Genomic DNA, 10,255 nt, shown 5'->3' with positions numbered 1-10,255 from the left:
TAACATGGACTGACTGCTGGGCCTATAGCACCACTTGCTTGACCTCTGTATGTGTGTGTGTGTGTGTGTGTGTGTGCGTAAGCATTGAAGCAGCAGCTGGTGCGGCAGATGTGTCCCTGGGAGGCGGAACTACCAAAGAGAGTGTGTGTGTGTGTGTGTGTGTGTGTAACAGGCACACCCTGACATCCCTCATCTGTCAACGCCTCGTCAAGGTGGCATGGACCCTCCCAGGTTCATCCATCACAATCTCTCTCTTTCTCACCCTCCCACACACACACACACACACACACAGAGTGTGTGTGTTCTACTGTCAGTGCCCTGTTAGGAAAGCTGTGGAGGCAAAGACCGAAGCTGAGGACACGCCGCTGCAGGTGGAGTGGGCGGAGTCAAGACTTTTAACCTGTAAATCTTACTGTATGAGAAAACCCACTGTAATGGTAAATCGTCACGTAAGTGTTACATCAAGGGAAGGCTCAGGTACGCCCACACTTGTATGAGCTGTTAGGTGATATCTTGTGAGGTCTGTGGGGTCTGATACCTGAGTGCAGGTATTTAGCATTACTGGGAATACATTATATATACATTATTAAATGCTAATATTACCACCCACAGTGGACAGAGCAGTGCAGTGCACCTGGTGGTAATGATGGTGACCGGCAGCGTCTGGCTAGAATTGTCAGACAAACAGACAAACCACTCTGGCAGAAATCTATATTCCACATCCTCATTCAATGCGGCGTTCTTCAGTTTTAATGGGATATGGCAAAAGTCATGGGACACGATTACTAATATGCATTAGGCTACTAGTATTTTCTCATATCTTGACTCCAGCTATACTCCAGTATTATAGTATACAGTTCTGGAACTCTTTGCTATTTATAGGTATAAGTTTGAGGTAATAAACATTGATGTTTTATTCTATAAACTACGGACAACATTCCTCCCAAATTCCAAATAAAAAGTTTGTCATTTAGAGCTTTTTTTGTAAAAAAAAAAATAGAGTTAAAGAGAAATGGCTGAAATAATAAAAGATAATGCAAAGAAAACAAATCCATATTGATAAAGTTTTAAGAATTCAGAAATCAGTAAATGAAGGAATAACCCTGGTTTGTTTTTAATCACAATCTCCTCCACCAGTCTTACACACTGCTTTTGGATAACTTTATGCTATTCACTGCTGGTGCAAAAATTCAAGCAGTTCAGTTTGATTTGATGGCTTGTGACCATCCATCTTCCTCTTGATTATATTCCAGAGGTTTTCAATTTGGTAAAATCAAAGAAACATTTCATGTTTCGTTTATATGGGCGTTCTCAAGCGTCATGATCTACTGATGTAAGGCTGTGTGTAATACAGTGAACTGGACAAAAGCAGCCCAGCTCATAGTTCTCTTCCAAACAAAGCCACCAGTTTCCTTCACCGTCTCATTCTCTCTTTCCCATTCTCTTACAGTTCTCCAAACTCCTCTCTCTCTAGTGACAGTCGCTCCTCTGCCATGTGCAGGACTAGATAAGCACCAGCTCACTTCAAATCCCTGCTGCAGTTCTACCCAGACCCCTATCCTCTTACCCAGGACTGTCTCTCAGACTCCAAAGCCTGTTAATCGCAACTGGATGCATTGTGATAGGACGCTCCGCATCACAAAATAAACCCATTCCTAATGAATTATACACACACGCTCGTCTGATGGGCCCCGCAAGCCTTTACGGCCCAAAAATATGGGATCTGACATCACGGATCTAATTGTAGTATCCTATTTTCTGGAGAAATTAATAAATGATGCGCACAGATGTGCACCGACACCCATCGCACACTGTCATAAATGCGGAGGAGCCGCAAACATCTTTCCTGCTCTAATAAAAAACATTCGCAATTAATTTTCACGTTCACGCCTTTACAACTTTGAAGGTGCCTTTACTAATCAAATTACGTATAAAAGAGAGATGAAAACAACATAAAATAGAAAAGGCTGCTGCTTCACAGACACAGACCCACAGCATTCTGAGTGGAGATTCTACAGTGTGTAAAAGCAAAGACCATAATGATGAAACTGGCACTCATCAGGACTCATCATGAAACCATAATGATGAAACTGGCACTCATCAGGACTCATCGGAGTCTCTCTTCCCTCCATCACTGAGATCTACACCACACGCTGCATCCTCAAAGCCACCAGCATTGTGGACGACCCCACCCATCCCTCACACGAACACTTCGCTCTGATGCCGTCCGGCAGAAGATACAGGAGCATCTGAGCCTCCACTACGAGACTCTGCAACAGCTTCATCCACCAGGCAGTCAGACTCCTCAACGCACAGAGACAGAGCTGACCACCCTCCTCACCCACCACACTCACAAAAAAACTGAACTGTACCCCCCACCCCCCCCTTTACACACACAAAGACTGAACTTCACCCATTCAGCACACAGAGGCTGACATGTCCTTATTCCTATCAGCTATATTTGCTGCCACTCTCAATAACCATAAACTCGCTACCTCAGTAACTGCTGTGATTATATAAATATTCTATATGTTACAGTATGTTACACATCTCTGCCCCCTATCCTCACTATACACTTATTATACCGTATCGGTACTTCACTGTCCTGTCACTGTCTTTAAATTGTCTCGTCTTTTGTATTTATTGTATTTATTGTTATTTAGTGTTATAATTTTATAATTTTATGTTGCCCTGTCGTCACTCCTGCACTTTATGTTGTCTATTGCTTGTTGTTCCATGTGGCACCATGGTTCCGGAGGAACGAAATTTCATTACACTGTGTACCTGTACTCAGATGTAATGACAATAAAAGCCTCTTGACCTCTCCAGGAAAGAAAGAGCAAGAGTTTCCTCTATTGCACAGGATTTTCACAGCCTCACAAAAAAAAACAAGTTAACAGCTCCCCAGATAAGAGCACCTAAATGCTTCTTCACAGAGTATTTTGGTTTGTTGAACACTTTTAAGTCACTACATGATTTCTATATCTAGAGAATCTAGGAAAATATAAAATGAAAAAAATGACCACATTGAATTTTTGAGGGTTGAACTGTGCTTGTCTTTGTTTTTTAGGTCTTTATTTCTGTTCCAGGTGCAAAAAGGTGAGAATCACTCCACTGATCTATTCTTAGATTTCACATTATTCGATAATTAACAACCTGCTCACATTAAAACCTGACATGTCGTCATCCTTTTACGAAGATTCAGTCTGACTATAGTGTGAAAGAGAGAGAGGGAGAGAGAGAGAGAGAGAGAGAGAGAGAGAGAGAGAGAGAGAGAGATTCTGGCACGGTGAAATACCAGAATTAGCATATGAAAGCTGCAGCTGTATCAGTGTGTGTGTGTGTGTACACGTGTGTTTTTCTCTTCACTGAGTGTATTAGACATTGTTCCTTGCATGTATAAATGTGCAGCTGTATATAATACAGTATTATTCACCACGCTTCAGAAATTGCACCAATTCTGTGTTAGAAAACTCATTACAGATTCAAATTTTGATTAATCTGTTTAATAAAACAGTTTATTTTTATTATTTTGACTTTTATTGGTGAAAGATCCCTAGATTAGCCTCATCTCTGGTTTAGCACTGTCTTGCTGTGCTAAATGTTCTACATTTCTACTATTTCTACATTATAAATGAATACTGAAGTGATCCAGACTATGAAGGAACACATAAGAAATCATGTAGTAACTTAAAAGTGTTAAACAAAGCAAAATACTGTGGTTTGTGGTTTCTAAGGCTGGTAACTTTGGTGAATTTATCCTGTACAACAGAGGGGCGGTCCTGATGAGTGCCAGTTCCATCATCTGCACTTGAGGATACTTTCAAAGTTCTTAAAAAGTATTTAAGTTCTTTATTTAGTTGAGTAGTTCTTGCTTCTCATAATCTGGATTAGAACATTACTCAAATATTCACTATTCACTGTATACCTGTAACTCTACCTCTTCACTACTTTACTTTAACTGATGCTCTCAAACACTTTATTAAGAGACAAGAAATTCAAGTAATTAACTCTTGATGAGTTCAGCACAGCTGTTAACTGAAAGCCTGAATTCCAGGTGACTCTACCATATAAAGCTGACTGAGAAAGTCTAAAGCCAAGATGGGCAAAACTGTCTCTTTCTAAGCAAGAGGTGCTACTTTAGAGAACATACAATATAAAACATATATATATATATTTTAGTTTAACAATTTTTTGTTTATTAAATAATTCCATATGTTTTTTTTTCTTCATAGTTTAGATGAATATAGTATTAATCTACAATGCAGAACATTAGAAATAAAGATAATGAGGAACCACTGAACTTAAGGTGTCCAAACATTTGTCTGGTACTGTATGTTGTGCTAAATCACCTACAGTATACAGTATATTGTCCATTGTTTCCAAAAGTAAGATTTTTTACATATTGTGGTTCATCCAACTTAAAGCAGCACTAGGTAGGATTTCCTTGATTTTTGATCTTTTTAAAGAGTAAAATTACAGCTTGAAACTCACTGCAGCGCTGCATTGAGGTGTAATATGAGGAATAGCGGTGCTCTCGTGTCTGTGCCGGAGCTCCTCTGAGCTCAAACCAGACTCTGTAAGTTTTCCGAGGCAGCCGCGAAAAACGCTCGCGAGAACTGCGACCTGCTTTCCGACCTTTAGTTCTAACAGTTCTACCATTCTTTACAAACTAACATACAGACACTCTGGCAGAAGCTGGAAAGAGACTGAATATGTCTGTGAAAACCAGAAAACGAGAAAGAGAAACTAATCCGCCTGAAACATTTATTACACTCTACAACTGTAGGGGGAGCCCACGAGCACAAAATCTCAATCCTACCTAGTGGAGCTTTAAGAACAGTTTTCTATTTTCCTTTAGTTAGTTTTAAATGGGTTTTGGCCCAGAGAAGACATTGGCATTTCTGTATGGCATTGACACATGGCTTCTTCGTCTCTGCTTGATCCAACTTCAACCTGTAATTGTGGATTACAGCATAGTGATCACAGACAGTAGTGATTTTTGGGAGTGTTCTGAGCTCATGCAGTGATTGCTGTTATAGAATCAGTACAGCTTGTTGTTAATGCAGTGCCACCTGAGGCCCCGAAGATCACCAGCATCCACCAGAACACTGATTGCTGACTATGTGTATTTTGCACAGGTATTTTTCCAGATTCTCTGATGTTTTTGATGATATTATTAACTGTATATGTAGGATATACAAAGTTTTCATTGAGAAAAAAAATCTGAAATTGTTTCATAATTGTAAGATTACAATTATTTTGCAGATTGGTGAAGCTTCATTCTAAAAAAAAAGTGATTTTGTCTTTTAGTCAAGAAAAGTAATATTATCAAGTTGAGTGAACTTATCGGCCAGAACAACTCAATAAAAAGTTCAGAGAACTTTTAGTTTAGTTTTTACTACATGTGTCATATATATATATATTAAATAAACTAAACTATTTAAGCCCACAACACAAAAACGGTTGAGCTAATTAAACTATTGTTGTGTGAATAAACTTAAAATGTTATGTATTTACAACTTAAATACTTAAGTTGAGCCAATGATTATATTTTTTTCAGTGTTAATACTAATTAATACTACAATAAATAAAATATTTGGCAGGTAAGCATTAAATAATTTCCAAATGAATACTACTACTATTACTACTGACTAAATAATTAAAGCCATGGGAGAGTGTGGCGCAACAATGTTGTAGTAAAAAGATACACTGAGTAAAATCGAATTGAGTAAACATGTTGCAAAGTAACATTTACCAAAAAAAAAAGTTAAATACACTTCAGTTAATTGTGTTTTTACTTTTTTTATTTCTTTGTTTTGTATGCAGCTGCCTTGTATGAACTGCGAAATTCTAGAAAAGTGATTTTACTCTAAAATAAAAAATATTCTTATAACAAACAGTTCAGTTTAGTAGTGTTTTTCTTCTGTTGACATGTACAACAAACTCTTTTGAATTAGTTAATCTAACTAAAAATGTTTTAGCCACTAATTTCAACACATTTTCCACTTGACAAGCCTAGTATATAATTTTCAATTACCTCCACTAAATATATTTAGTCCAGCCAACTTAAAATATAAGATAATGATAAAAGAACTATGGCAAATTCTATGTTGAAGTGATTCAATAATTTAAGTTTAGCTAATATTTAGGACTTGTTAGGTCTACTTAATTTTGTAAGTGCAGAGAACAAATGAGCCATAAAGTTGTACTTAAAAAAGGCCAGGAAATTAGTTGGAGTGACTTATTTTTTTACAGTGATCTCAGAGACTCTACCTTTTTACTACCTATTTACTCAATTTTAAATGAGTAAATAATTTTCAGAAAATGACAGTAAAATGTCTTATTTTCAATCTGATATGCTCTCTTTGCTCTACTGTAAATAAAATAAGGGTCTATTAGATTAGGTCTAGCCAGCATCTTTTACACAAACATCAAAGTAAATGTAAGCATGTGTCTTTCTGATTGAAATCCCAAGCAGGTGGAAGTCTATTTGGACCATTTTACTGTTCCTTTAATGATGATACACCCTAAAAAAACACTTCCTGCTACACTACGCTTCATCTCTTCCCAAAACCAGCAGGAAATTGCAGCCCTACTTTGATGAAAAGCTGAAGGGAGCTGTCCGTCTCACCGTGGTGCTGAAACCCATCCAGCTCTTCATCACTGATCTAAACTCTGCTGATCTTTATCTTTAAAACATGTTTCTTTAAAAAGCTCTGGCTACTAGTAGATCACAATATGGAGACAGACAGACAGAAATACAGACAGACAGAAAGACAGAGACACACACACAACGCTGTATGAAACTAGAGCTCGACCACCCACAATCCCATTCTCTACACCAGCTCCCTCAATTCACCAGCACAGAGCACTCTTTATATTCATTAATCTCTCTCTCTCTCTCTCTCTCTCTCTCTCTCTCTCTCTCTCTCACACACACACACACACATTCACACACACACACACACACATTCACACACTATTGAGGGGGCTGAGGTGAAAAAACATAGGACAGAAATAAAAAGGATGGAAGAGAAAAGAAGGTAGGGAAAAAAGGAGAATATATCAAAAAAGAAAAGAGAACAAAAGAGAGAAATGAGAAGAGAAGAGAAAAGAAAAAAGCATAAAAGGGAAGACAATTAAGGCGAAGGAGAGAAGAAGATAAAGGGAAAGAGAAAAAATGAGAAGAGAGAAAAGTAGAAGGGAGCAAAAAAGGGAAGGGAAGAAAATTAGATAACAGAAAAGAGAAGAATAACAGAAGTGTAGAGAATAAAGAAAAGGTTAAAGGATTAAAGGAGAAGAGAAGAGAAGAGAAGAGAGACAGCAAAGATGAGTCGAGGTAAGAAAATATAAGAAGAAAAGAAAAAAGGAACAAAAAGAGAAGAGAAAAGAAGAGGAGTGAAGGGAAGAAAATAGAAGAAATAAGAAACAAAAATAGATAAGAAGAGAATTAAGGAGAAGAGAACAAGGAAAAGAGAAGAAAGGACAGAGGAGAAGATAAAGGGCGGAAATAAAGATTAAATGAGAAGAGAACAGAAGGAAATAAAGAAGAGATAAAAAAAAGAGAAAAGATGGAAAAAGAAAGGTAGAAGAGACAATTAAAGGGAAGGGAAGAAAATGAGATAAGACAGAAAAGATGAGAAGAATAACAGAAAAGAAGAGGATAAAGAAGAAGTACAATGAAGAGAAGAGAAGAGAAGTCAATATGAGAAAAGACAATAAGTGAGAAAAGAGAAGATAAGAAAGAGAAGAAAATAAAGTAAAAGAGATGAGAAAAAAGAGAAGAGACAAAAGAGTAGAAGTGAAAAAAGAAAGAGAAAAAGAAGAAGGAGAAGTGTGTGACTGAGGTTGAACAGTGGTCAGTGTGCTCATTTTGAGGTGAGGTGAATTATGGGAGTTGGAGTCTATATTCCACATCCACATTCAATACAGGAGACCCCGCCCACATATCCCACAGGTCTGCGCAGTGTTCTTTAGCTTCAATGGGATGTGCCAAAAGTCATGGGACACTATACTAATTCCTTTCTCATGAAATGTAGCATGTCAGTGTGTGGTATAACTTTATTTATTCACATTCAGACAGTAAGAAACACAGGAGCAAGACAATTTTTCTTTCACGTTTCTGAAAGTGTTTAACCCTTGTGTGGTGTTCGGGTCTGTGGGACCCGTTTTCATTTTTCATCAAATGATACAAAAAAAAAATGTTTTCTAACTCAAACTCATTGGCATTGGCTAATTTTTTGTGGAAAACATATATCAAAACACATTTTCGATAAACACACACACTGTACCCCCCCCCCCCCCCACACACACACACACATTTATATTACATACAGTATGTTTGGCCAAGGGCTAATAAACATTGCTTCATTTGTAAATTTGAAACTAAACAAATTTTCTACTCATATCTTGAGTTTAATTCATTTTCTTTTACATTTTATTGAAAAAACTAATAAAAAAAGAGTAGCACTTTTTGAAAGAAATGTAACATAAGAAAGGTAAAGGGCAAATATTAACCATGTAAGCTGTTTATATTGCTTGCAATTTAGGTGAAGCAAGCATGTGTAAAGCATTTTAATGTAAAATTACTTAATTTTGCTGAATTAAATACAAGTAACAAAGTAAACGAGTAACAAAAACATGAACACCACACATATTTTTAATATCTAAAATAATTTATTATCTCTTATCTCTTAAGATTCTCATACAGAGTTCCCTTGTTCTCATACAGAGTTCCCCAATGGTGGAACAAACTACCTTCCACTACCAGATCAGGAGAATCTCTCGCTATCTTTAATAAACTCCTGAAGACAGAGCTCTTCAAAGAGCACTTACTCTCCTAACACCTCTAACTAACTACCTTCTACTACCAGATCAGGAGAATCTCTCACTATCTTTAATAAACTCCTGAAGACAGAGCTCTTCAAAGAGCACTTACTCTCCTAACACCTCTAACTAACTACCTTCTACTACCAGATCAGGAGAATCTCTCACTATCTTTAAGAGACTCCTGAAGACAGAGCTCTTCAAAGAGCACTTACTCTCTTAACACCTCTAACACACTAACTACTTCTATCCTCATTTCCTTCTTCCTCTCCTTCACTCCTCTATCCTATTATTCCCCTTTGACCTCCTTTTATCCCTATCCAAAGATGTTTTACCTTTAAACTTATTTTACATTGTACTTGACTATTGTAAGTCGCTTTGGACAAAAGCGTCTGCCAAATGTAATGTAATGTAATGTAATGTAAAAGATATCCAGTCGAAATTTAGTTCTAGGCCAGTAGGTAAAAATGTGCTTCATGGAAACTAAAAACACCATGCCTAAAGGGTTAACATGATGATCCAACGCTGTCATTAATGTGCAAAGACTTCAGAGAGTGCATAATTAGTGCAGTCTAATGGAACGCAGCAGCAATTAGTAGGCAGATTGAATATTATTAGCCTTAAAAGCCTTTAAACGACTAAAAAGAAGAGGTTGCCCAGCACTGGCTTCATCTAAATGGATGTAGAATTTTTTTCTTATATTGTAGTATTGTCTAAATTGGTAGAATTGATGTTTAAAAGGTCTAAAAAAGAATTTGTATCACATTTGGCCCCTGGAACACAGTTATAGTGTCTCTCTATGTCTTTCTGTCTATAATTTATATATATTTCTAATTCCATCTTAATTCTGTCACCACAGTCTGACTATTGGCCCCAAGATTATCTCAGTTTTGTTGAATTCCTGTCTATTTTGACTAATCTAGATATCACTGATGTACATTTAATCTGATCAGCAAGATCTTGTGGTATAGGCTTTAATTAAAGGCCTTAATTATTGGTTTATAGACTTATTAATGTATGGGATTACAACAAAATTGTGTAGAGACGCCTGCATGCCCGTCCTTTCTCTGAATCCTTTTACTGTGAGAAAGGAGCTGGGACTGAAAAGAATCATGTAGAGACAAGGGGGCAACCCTGACTGACCAAAAAAAAAAAAATAGGAAAATGGTTGTAGGCCAACATACAACATACACTACTGGAAGGGAGTCTCCAGTCCCAACAATCTATCAACACTGGCTGACATCTTTCCCGAACAACCAAGCCAAGAACTCGGGATGGACAGTACAAATCTTCATTAAAAAAAGATGAGACTTTTTAAGGCATGGTCAAACCCAGAGACTGTAAAAAAAGATGGGCAGAGTGTCTCCGTTCCCATTCATTCAATGAAAATGAAGCCAAAATCTTCCGCCATGTTGGCAATCCTGAA

The sequence above is a fragment of the Astyanax mexicanus genome, chromosome 12, assembly GCF_023375975.1.
Source record: "Astyanax mexicanus isolate ESR-SI-001 chromosome 12, AstMex3_surface, whole genome shotgun sequence".
Taxonomy (NCBI): Eukaryota; Metazoa; Chordata; class Actinopteri; order Characiformes; family Acestrorhamphidae; genus Astyanax; species Astyanax mexicanus.
This window is presented reverse-complemented; position numbering follows the sequence as displayed.